Below are 12,695 nucleotides of genomic sequence, written 5' to 3' on the forward strand. Positions count from 1 at the left end.
AAATATTTTTGGAATTTGTAAAAAAATTATGACATTGAAGATGCCTTGAAAACGCAATGCTTAAATACAGGACGCAAAGTTATTTGAGGTAAGTGTGTTGTACTCAGTCCTAAATGCCTGCTTAAACTATATATGTTTTTGTCCTACTGCATTATTATTATTATTATTATTATTATTATCATAAGTAGCAGTAATCATATTTTATTATTTATTTATTTTTTCATATGTCGTTCTTTAAAAGATTTTACCACTATTATTATGATTAATTTTTAAACTTATTATTTAATTTAATTTAATTTAATTTATCTATTTTATTTTATCATACTGTTCTACTGCATTATTATTATAATTATATTTATTATAAGTAGTAGTCGTATTTTATTATTTATTTATTTATTTTTACCTATGTCATTTTTTTAAAAGATTTTACCATTATTATTATGATGAATTTTTAAATTCATTTTTTAATTAAATTTTATTTTATTTTACTGATCTACTGCATTATCATTATTATTATTATTATTATTATTATTATTATCATTAGAAGTAGTAGTAGTTGTATTTTAGTTTATATTTTATTTTATTTATTTATTTTAACCACAATTATTATGATTTTTATTTTATTTTATATTACATTATATTATTAATTAATTATTTATTTATATCGTATATGTTTGTGTAACTCCTTAAATGTTTAGGATCAATAAACATATGTTCAAAAATAACAACAACACAGACTTCCGTCCACTCCACTGACTTGAATCCAGTGTATTAGGATTTACTCACTGATGCACAGGGGCCTCAGCCTACAGCTGGACTGTGAGTCAGCTGCATGATCAATATCTAATGATTAATTCATTGATAATCATTGATTTCTGCAGTTACAGACAGACACAAATACTTTCACAGCTCTGCAGCATATTGCTTTGTCATTCACCCACTCAGACACTGCTTTAAAGCTATCAGGTGACACACTTGTAGAATTTTAAAAGCCTACATACCGTAAAACTGCATGTACAATATCACACATATGATCAGCAGTGTGTCCTTTCCTCTGAATCAAACCAGTGGAGTCACTGACATCTGCTGGCGGACATTAATCACTGCTGTTACTATGACACAACTAAAGAATTGACAGCTGAAAGGAACGTCCTGACCCGGCTCTTGTTACCCAGGCCGGGCGATGCTCAGACAGTCTGCAGAGAGATAAAGGCACCAGACACACATTTCAGACGCCTCATGGATTATTCAGTCATTGAGTGAAAGAACATTTCAGTGTGTTCCTCTTTTCAAACCCGCATGGGAGATAAATGCTGGATATTAATACCACATTTGTGAATTTCCACATTTAGAATTTTGACTTCAGTATTTGCTTGAACCTCATGAGACCCAGACCTTTGTTTAATACATTTTTAAATATTTTTGTATCAGTTATTTTAATTTCTCTGAGCAGGACCTGATAAGTATGAAAAAACTAGGCATTGTCCTCATATGGGGACGATGGGTTTATTTTCAATAGTCCTGAAAAATTGCAAAAATTTCAATCCCCGCAGACAACATGAAAACTCCAAAAATAAAAAAAAACTTACAAACAAGGTTTAAAATACAAATCTCTAAATTACTTTTACAGTCTCTCAGCAGATGTCCAGCATTTAGACGTGCCCAACAATAGTCTCTCATGTGAATTTCCTGATAATAGACAGGTCACAAAAAGTTAGCACAACATTAGAAAATATATTGAAATGTCCATAATTACCGTGTGCACCTCTTGGACCATGCTGAATATTATAAATTTGGGGCCGTAGGTACTTCCTCTGCAACCATGTTGGCCTCCCTGCCGCCATACTGCCTCCGCCCATAATGCAACAGGTGCGACCCCCAAACCTATTACTCTAGATCAAAATAAATGTACAATACGTTTTTCTTTCTCTGAACAATATTTTTAAAGGTGGTATGTTTCAAGTCATTTTTGAATTAAAGTTACATTTTTAACTAATTATTTTTTAGATTTTGTATCAGTTTTTAATGAAATTATGACAGAAAATATGAAAAGCATTTCAAATAAATTCCAGTAAATAATGTCTCTCAGACAGTTACGTGGGTCATGTGGTCCTGGTGAGACAAACACCGCTTTTGCAACTGAAATTTAGGCCATGTTTACATGGAAATGACACTGAAAACAGAATAGTTTCTCATTGTCGTATAGAAAAAAGTTCACCGTTCAGACAACAACGTTTTGTTAACCAAAAAATGACCAAAAACACTGCAGTATACATGCCAGGCCAGTAGCTGGCAGTGTGACTGTGTAATGAAACAACATGTGCCTGTGCATATGCACTTCCTTCTACAGAGCAGTGATGTAAAAACAAACAAAATGGCAACCGCACTAAGGTTTGTGTGGAAGGACGACAAGGTGGAGTGGCTACAGTAAATCTACACTTTGCTGGAGAGGCATTGATAAATTCAATAAAGTGAGCAGCACAAACAGAGCTCGGGAGTCCGCCATTGTTGCTGTGATGGTTGACTGTGATTGGAACTGCAATGCGCATGTGTGAAAAGTCTCCATTTTCACAGGAACTGCATGTTGCAAGTTTACATGACAACGAAGACGGTGCTGTTTCTAAAAGATTGTGCTCTGGAACCTGTTTTCAAAACGTTGAATTTTCAGGCACCCAAAACGTCACTGTCATGTAAACGATCAGCCAAAACACAACTTAAGTTTACTGTTTTCAGTTGAAATCGTATAAACAGGACCTTAGCGGCAGATCTGCCAGCTACGATAAGTGGTGTGCAAACTTAGGCTACTCAGTGCACCACAGGCGTATGCCGGCTTAGTATTGGACTTAAAAATACATTCGATTCAGGTGGATATGTCGGTCTGTAGTGATTAGTTAGTAGAAATTTCTCCATAGAAATCAGTTAGAGTGGATGCAATGTCAGACTGAAGATGGAAACATAGAGTATCGAGTTGACAGTTCTGTCTGATATCAGGCAAGTGTTGTGCTTTTGCGACCACTAGATGTCACATAAGTGTCCACGGACGAGGACAACAGGTCAGAATGAGGAACAAGATGCAGCAAAATGTGATGTCGTCATATGAGAACACGGGATCGCAGGACGTCAAGTATTTACTGAAGACCTCTGTGTTTCCTCACGTTTTCCTCCACTTATCTGTTGATTGGTTGTCAGTTAGTTGACGGGAATAAAGACACGTCTGAAAAACACTTCCCAGAGCTGTCTGCTGACCCACCCTGTCCACATCAACTCTTCAAAGTCTTTCTTCCCTTGTTGACCTCTGACATCCTTTTCACCACTATCATGTATTTCCCACAGAGTGTTCTCACCAGCAGTGACGCTCCTGTAAAGAAGGTGCCGCTGGGTCTCTGCCTATCTCAGAGCGTGTGTCCTGTTTCACATGTGTGTGCTGATGATAGAGGCTGACAGAGAAGTTGTATCTCATCTTAGTGAAGAGTCCGCTCTGTCACTCAGAACCAGCTTCTCCCTTCACTTAAAAACCTGCAGGATTAATTGAATGATGGCGTCGACCTGATGGCTCACATGTCACTGTGACAGTGTCATTTCTCCAGCATTTACTACCAAAAAATCAGCAAAAAAATCCCCGAAATAATGAAACATGCAGCCCTCCCAGTAAAATGGTAACTCCGAAATGACTTCTAAAGAGGACGCACATGGTAAATGACAAACCTATCTACACAACATTGAGTCCCACCCTGCTGAGGAACATGATCTCCCTCATGTGTACTAAAGCTTAATGCTGAAAAAGAGCTGGGTGTGACGGAGTCTGCACAAATATGCTGTATTTGTTTGAGCCTACCTAATTTACTGGTTTTATTTGTCCAGATTTTGAGATTTCTGAGATTTCTCCACAAGCCTGTAATATTCACAAGCCCCATTCCACAGATCTCACTGTCAACATATTTAATGTGGACTATTTCTTCTGCAGCCGTGCCAGCAGCTCTGTGAGGCTGCACTTGGACACGGGAGACTCTCAACGGACCGTTACGACCTGCAACACAAAGGTGATGTGAGTGACGGAGACAGCTGAAGGTGTCAGGTAGCTAGATTTTGATAATAAGTCTCATTGGCTTGCAATGCAATGCATGCATGTGGCTCCTCAGGCTGTGCCATAACACCTGTGTGAGAAATAGGAATTAGAAAAAAGACATAAAATGATTAAAAAAACATATACAGTATATTAAAATGTAAAATGTATGTAGGGCACAATTTTAAGGCAGACTATATGATAAAATTAATATGCAATGTACTGTAAAGGATTCATAACAATTCCCTGTTATTATTACTATCGGTTCAAGTATTGCAGTTCTGCGTGTGGTTTGTCCAAGTGGAGTTGCCGTAGCAGAATGCCAAGGCTGATTTCCATGGTTGCGTGAACGTTGTCGCCGGACTGCTGTATGGGTAACGTTCCAGGCAGGCAATGTAAATTTGTCTCTCTATTCATCACTGAATAATAATGGAAAACGAGAATGTAATATGAGCGTTACGTAGCCTATATTGCAACTGTGTATTGCGATTTTGTAAGGTGTTATGAAATTTTGATGTCGTGAATGGTTACTGTTTTGCAATTGTATTGGCTAAGTCCTATACTGTAGCCACTACTGGCTGCTAATGCTAACTTGGCTACGTTAATTGTTTTGATGTGCACTCAAAGAAAGCAATGCGAGTCCTCCTTTAGAACTTAGAATAATCCGGCAATTTATTTTCCACTTATGTTTCGTAAAGTCTGTACAGCAGGCAATAACGTCACATCTGACAACATAAAAATAATAACGCGGGTTACTTCACAAAGCACAGTGAGCGCAAAAACTATTTGCTTCCCCCAAATTAGCATGACAAAACCCTGTCTGAACCAGGTTCAGCTTTGCCAGGTGGGAAATGTAGGATTATCGTACCAAAGACTCAAAATTATCGTATTTTGAGGGACATTATCGTACATCCGTCATAACCAAAATAACAATCCTACTGATGCGCTATAGGCAAACATAGTCACTCTAGTGTTTACTTTTTTGGTTTACTTTTTTCCCATTTTCCTTACTTCTGTTTTTCCTCTTCTTCTTCTTCTGTTCTGAATCTCATTCTCACTCGACTTCCTGACGGGTCCTAGCGCCTCGTGGGGCGGGTACAGCTGCCCATTCAGCCAATCGTGCTCATTGTTCAGAGACAAACGTCACCCGTATCTCACGCTAAGCAAAGTGCGATTGGCTGGAAATATGTCACATGGGAACAGATGCCTTCAGGGCTCACAAAAAAAAACTCCGGCATACTGATTACAACCACACATTCATGAAATCGTCAAATTATCGTACATTTGGCCTTTTTTGGGATTATTGATCGTACATCGTACAGAGGGCCAAATTATCGTACAAATACGCTAATTATCGTACACCTGGCAACGCTGACCAGGTTAAATGGCCTGAGTTGACCCCAGGTCAGTGGCAGCCGCCGCAACACCAAATACAGCCCCCTAGTGGAACAGAGGAACCATTTCAATGAGTAAATAATAAATGATAAATTAAATATGGCTCATACAGCAATGTTGCACCGAACCACGTTATAATATCTAGCTGGCTAACTAGCTAACTAGCTAGCTAACAACAAGCCTGGGGGGCTTGTTGTTAGCCTTTAATACATTTTAAAGGTTAGTCAGTGTGAAAGCAGAAATTTGGCTTGGAGTGAGACTCTGAAGTAATGTGTATGCAAGAATTTGGAGGTTTATTGGAAAATAAGAACACCTTAGGTGAACATAAATTCCCATGCATCTATGGTAGGATACTACCTAACAGGAGGATTTTGAGAAACTTCTTGTTCTATTTCCTTTAAACAATGACAGTTCTTGCTGAGAGTGTATTCACACATACAATAGTATCTATAAAGCTTCACTCTACTGTTCTTTACCCTTCCTAGGCCACCACACACAATAAAGTTTACCTGGTCTTTGGGGTCTGTCACATAGGGGTCATGGGTCAAACTATGGGGCTCCCCATCACTTCTTATTGCCTGGGCAAGTGTTAAATGTCTACATAGCAAGCATTACACCTCATCACATCATAGATAGTGAGGGGTGAGTGCAGTTGGACCACTAGGCCCTTAAACCCAGTGGTACAGGGTACCAATCCTGCACCCTGACTGCAACATCAGGCCCATTGGTATAGCTATTAAGAATACACTCTGCCTTGCTACAGCTATCCATCATAGTGTTAAGCATTGAAGACAGCCACATAATAATTCCAGGGGAGTAAAAGTCCTTTGTAGCACATATATTTAGAGATAAAGCATGAAATACCCCATAGTCCCATTGTAAATCAATTGAAACTTATTGACTAAGACCCGACTAAGTCCCGCTGTCCTCTACAGAGGACATGTGAAAAAAAAAAAAAAAAAATAATATTTTTGAATTCTTTTTGATACAAAATCTTTCTTTCAAGTCTAATACTTAAATTACATAAAACAAATCTTGATATCAAAACTTTTTTTCTTCTGGGTCCCAGTAGGATATCAGCTTCTTTTACAACCTAGTCTCACTCCCAAGTCGTCGAAATCTGGCACTTGGGAAGTGACTTGCAGCATCAGACACCGTCGAACAAAGGCGTTCTTTCACATCAGCATAATACGTGGCTGATCGCATTATAGTTTAATGGTGACCTGTAGTGTCAGGGGAAATGTGTCGGGGCAAGAACTAAAGTTAAGGCGAGGAACGTCCCAGTGAGGATGATGGGAGGGGCAGTGGATGGGTCCAACAAACACTGACTTTCACCTGGGAAAGCGGCGTCCCGTAAGATTAGAAAGCCATCCTTCCACACTGGCATGGTAAATGGCCGGTCATCGGCAGTGTTAGGGGGAAACGTGGCGGGAGAACGATGTAAGCTTAGAGGGAGGAAGTCTGAGTAGGGCGGCTGGGAGGGGTGGTGGATGGGTCTGACAAACACTGACTTTCACCTGGGACGCTGGTGTTTGCTTTCCATACGATTATAAAGCCAAACCCAGTTCTTTATTCCTAAACCCACCCACATGCGTTAGGAAAAAGACGTCAATTTGTGATGATGTACCGACGCAGTGCTTTTATTTTGAAAGAGACTGTATGCACACAGTAAATTTCTTGTGAAAACAGAAGTGTATTTTGAAAGAACACAATGCATGTAACAGGCAGAACTTTAAACGGTGTCCCAGAACATCAACAACCAACACACACCCAGGGTACCTTGGACGTCATATGTGGACATGGAAAGTCCATGATTAAACATCGATGTGTGACGAGGTCGGAGTGAGAATGTGTTGACTTTAATCCATCAGCGAGAGCGGCTGGTTAAACACGTGCTCCTGGATATCAAAGTATACGTGAGGTCAGTGAAATACTGCTGTCCTGTGTTTGACCTCCACCTCTCAGACTGAGGTTGTGTTTCAGGCCTTGAACTCACGTCTTGTTGCAGAGCTGAACATGAGGAGGTGGCGTAATGACCCAAGAGGGTATTTACCTTATCCAGAACCAGCCGGCTGCACAGAGGCAGCTTTTTGATGTGAGGACGTGTGGTGTAAACAGACATGCAGCCTGTTGGAGACGGAGGGGGGTGGAGGGTGGAGGAGGGAGCAGACCTGGACTCAGAAAGCAGCTTCTGTTTTGACTCTGACAGAGTTTGATTCAGGAGCTCAGCTCCACTTACGGGAGGTTTATTGAAGATCAGATCAACGCCCTGCAGGAGGTCGGCTCTGCAAACGGGGATAAACGAATTACTCTGATCTGATTGTTGATGATTTGACTCACAAGCCTGGATTGTTCTGCTCCTCAGAGCTCCGCTTAAATGTATCTGCAGCTTGTTCTTTAGTTTTGAAGCCCAAAAGTGCAAACGTGCATCTTATTCACAAGAAAAATGAAATGTGGTGATAAATTCATTTTGTTTAGTGAAATGTTTAAATGCTGTGTTTTATTAAATGACCTCTTCTGTGAAATATTTTAGAGTTTTGTGAAATGTGTTGTCTGAAATGTTGTCATGTTTTGTTTAATTTCAGTGTGTATTGCGAAATGACAAGCTACAATTTTTTATTTTGTGAAATGTGAAAATGTCCTGTTTTGTAATTTCGTTAGAATTTCGTATTTTTCGTATGTCAAAATGTTGTGTTTTGTGAAATGTCGTTTTCACTTAAAGCTATAGTGTGTAACTTCTGTCGCCTCCCAGCAGATAATGCGTTGTTACAACTAATAAGCTGGCGGCACTTCCATGTACACAGAGTAACACTCGCCACACACTGTGTACACAGAGTAACACTCGCCAGTCGCCACACACCGTGTAAGCAGAGTAACACTCGCTTCACGAACAGGTGGAGGTGGAACACCAGGCTGCTAACATTACATTACGTTCATAGCACCATTTCCAAGAAAATAATAAAGTACTAGGTCCAGTACATGTAACAGCAACACATACTACTCATAATATAATTATAAACCAAGTCACTTACTTATCCAACAGCAGCAAGGCAACATCCGTGTCTGCCCTCAGCCCAATTTCTTCCTTCAGGGCTCTCCACTGAGGAAAAGCGACGCCAATGCAAATCCTTGTTTGCCTTCTCCGTCGGTCACTTTCCTTCTTTGCTAACAGACCTTCAGCTGAACGTCCAGGCTTTTTCTTTGTGGTAGGATCCACTTCTGAACCGTGTCTCGGCCGCTTCTCCACCATGTTGCTTTCTCTTTCTACCTGCGCTCTACTTCTTGCTGTGACACTCTCCGCTTGTCCTCCCTCTCCCTTCTTGTTGTGAGGAAGCATTTCCTGTGCGCCAGCGCGGGAATGTCGCCAGCCTACACGCATACTAAAAATGATATATATTGAAAAAAAACGCGAGATGTTAGAGGAGCCGATCGGCTTAATCAGCATTGTGTCATCTCCTCTAGTAGTGGCTTGGGTGAAATGGACATTTACGGACCTGTAGAAGTTATGCACTATAGCTTTAAATGTTTGTGTGTTATGAAATGTCACTGTGTTTTGTGGAATGCTGTCTTTGTGTAATATTAAAATGTCATATTTTGTGAAATTTTGTGTTTCGTGAAATGTCAAAATGTTTAAGCATTTTGTGAAATGTTTATTTTAAATGTCATATTTTGTTCAATGTCGTATTTTATGAAATTTTGTCTTTTATGAAATGTCAGAATGTTGTGTTTTGTGAAATGTTGTACTTGAAATTTTGTTGTGTTTTGCAAATGTCGGATTTTGTGAAATTTTTAAAATTTTGTATATTTTGAAAGGACATATTTTTTGAGATGTCAAAATATCGTGTTTTGTGAAATGTTTGTGTTTTGTAAAATGTGTTTTCTGAAATGTCATGTTTTGTAAATGTCGTGTTTTGTTAAATGTTGAAACTTTGTATTTTGTGAAATGTCATGTTTTGTCGAATGTCATGCTTTCTGAAATGTTGTGTTTTGACTCTTAGGGCCACCATACTTTTAATCCTAACTCTAATGAATCATTTTATTTGAAAAAGAGTTCATATTTTTAGGTTTCTGTGAAAGTTTTTGTTCGTTAACCAACAAACTACTGCAGGTTTGAGTTTCAGTTGCTATGACAACAACTCCAGATATATTTTACTCCAGCTTTAAAGAACTGAAAAATCCAGACTTTTGTCAAACCATCAACAATCAAATCAAACTACGTTACTGAGCCACATATGGAGAACCTTAACAGATGTAAGAAGGTCATTGTGCTCAGGATTTGTTAATAAATAAAATACAAGATGTAAACAATAAAAACAAAACAAAAACGCTTCTTGTGCTCCATGAATTGTGAATGGCACTCACTACAAGTCATTTAGGTTGTTGGGGAGGGGCTGTAACATGTCAAAGTCCCAGTGTTCAGCATGTGTGTGTGTTTGTGTCATTACACCAGGTCCCCCTGAACCCCACCCTGAACCAGCACAAAGACCCCCTGTCCACACTCTCTGCACACACAGGGTGGGGGGTGTAGCTTCAAGCTGCAGCTCTTGGTTGGATGCAGATTTTACTACTTGTATAAAATGGTGTACCACAAAGGATTTTCAAGAAACAAGGAAACAACCAAGATAACTAGTTGTTGGGGAACGGCACAAATTTGATTCAGGGACAAACTAGCACACATTAATTACAGGTGTAATGTTTGTGTGTCCGTATACTTTTGGCCATGTAATTTTAATAAAAGAGGCAACTTGACCGGCTTGTAACAGTCCAGTGGGCGTGCTCTCAGGTCTGCCGCCATCACATGAAAACAGTTTATCCTCAAACTCATTAAGTTCACAACAAGATTTACTCTCACAGACGAAGCTGTTGTTCAGCCGACAGTGTGATCGCTGACCTTTTCAACTCTTTATTACTTTAACCTTCTGCTGTGAAGCTCGCTGACCGCAACAATGGTGCAGTTAATGGTGCAGTTTTAGCAGAGTGAGCGGAGTGAATGCACGAGGCTCGTTTGGCTTTACAGCCCAGAAACCTGAGTTCTGCAAATTCACTGTGTCCTGTATGAACAAGTCTCATTTTTGCTTCTCAAGCAGCTCTTGCATTACATATTTAAATTAAGTGTTCTCAGTATGATATTCAATCTGTATACCTTTGCTTATTTCAAATATCTTCTCATTTTATCTTGTTGATTGCTGTAGGATGAGATCATAGAGACTTAAAGTCTAGCTTGTCATAAAACAGACTACTGCAGAATAAAATAACCAACAAATCCTCCACATTAAATATAAAAATGTCCTGTTTACGACTGCTCTGTTGATCTTTGTTGTTCTAAAACAATGTAACCTCACTGCCACCTTTGTTCCCGACAGACAGATGATAATTAAGACAGCAATAAATCTTTGTTGCTTGAATGTAAGCTGTTTCAGCAACCTGGTCTCCAAATTCCGAAGTTGTCAAATACCAGCTTTTGGGCAGTGACTTACGCGTCAGACACTGACGAAAATGATCAGTATGATATGTAGCTGGGTGCCCAACAGCAGTGTCAGGAAGAAACATGGCCAGGCAACAACGTAGGTTAAGGGGGCGTAAAGTCCAAGTAGGGCATGTGGGAATGGGGGTGGATATGTGCTTTTACCTGGGAGGCTGGTCTTTGCCACCCAAATATTGTAAAGATTGTAAAGCCAAACCCAGTTTTTTTTTCCTAAGTCCAACCACATGTATTTGTTTTTGAGGGAAAAAGTCAATTTGCTGTGTTGTACCAACGTAGTGCTTTTATTTTGAAAGAGACTGTATGTTAACTGAAAGTGAGGTTGCTATACCAAACACCAGCCAGCTTACAGTGCGTCACGTCAGTGTCCCTATTGATGGTGTGAATGCAAAGAGAAAAAAAAGCCCTTGAAGGTTTGTAGTCCTTGGGGTAGCGTTGTTCCTGTGGGCTCCAGCAACACTAAACCCCTGAGCTTGCCTGAGAAGGACTAAATGCACAAAGCTGCTATTTTTAAATATCCCATGGAGAGAGACTCTCACTGCAGCCTGGTTTATTTTGTTCTGAAAATGTGGGCGTGCAGCCTCGTTCTGTGGACGATAAACAACGTGCAGACTGATAAAGGAGGAAATACAGTGAGTGCTGGACGGAGCAGTGAGTGACAACAACCCCGCCCACATTTAAGAGTACTGTCTGCGGTGGAAACACTAGGGTCTAGGTACCATGTCTGAAGGGTTACTGTTGGTTCCAAAGGTACCATACTGAAAGTGCTTGGTGGAAACAGGGCTTAGGAGTCTTTGTCCTAGTCCAATATTCTCTCTTTTTTAGCTCTAGTTTTGGTCTCTACCACCTCCTGAGGGATATATCTGCCTCCTCAGCTGCGAAAAGCTCCACTATGTTTATCAGCTAGTCTTTGACTGTGTCTGTCTGCTGTTTGCTGCTGAGCAGGTAGTGAACAGTGTCTTTTTACAACCTTTTTTCTGAAAACGGTGCTCTGACAGTGATGAGAGTGAACCAGAACAGTAAAGCTGTGGGCCATAAAAAAAAACAAAACAAAGAGCTGAAAACTTTAAGCTCACTGCGTTTTTAAATTTAGTTTCTAGATGACACAATATTTTGCTTGTTTGTGGACAGATTTTGTTTTTCACAGGGTGGTTATTATTTTGGCTTTGCAGTGTTTTGGTCTGGAGAAGCAGTAAACCACCTGCATGTTACATCAAAGCTGCTGCATACTTGAGATATAAGGAGAGGGACTGCCTGGAAGTCTAAACTGAACAGAAAGTAAATAGTGCACACCCAAAAACAAATACAACATTTGTCTGTCCGTCCGTCCGTCTGTTTCTAAGATAATTGAAGCCTGTTACGTTGGCAAGCAGCGCTGGAATGTAACTTAGTACATTTACTGTAAATTCTCCTCCTTCTTAAGCTCAATAAACTCTTTAAAAACCTCTCGGATCAGCTGGAAAATGCATCGTCACAGAGCTGAGAACTTGGCCATTTTTCTGACTTCTTAAAGATGCATGGTTCTCACAGGACAGCTACACTACAGACATATGATGATCTTATAGAATATGATGCATCGCTGTAGATGAAACCACCCAACCGTAAATAAAGGAGTTGAAATGAGCACAACCTTAAACATCTACAGCTGTAAAATGACACATACATATTAATGCAGCAGTAATATTAATCCAAACACACCAGATAGAAAAGGAAAGTACTGTCAGGGAACATTTCACTGCAAAATACTTACTGTTA

The sequence above is a fragment of the Epinephelus lanceolatus genome, chromosome 19 (genome assembly GCF_041903045.1).
Source record: "Epinephelus lanceolatus isolate andai-2023 chromosome 19, ASM4190304v1, whole genome shotgun sequence".
NCBI classification, from domain to species: domain Eukaryota; kingdom Metazoa; phylum Chordata; class Actinopteri; order Perciformes; family Serranidae; genus Epinephelus; species Epinephelus lanceolatus.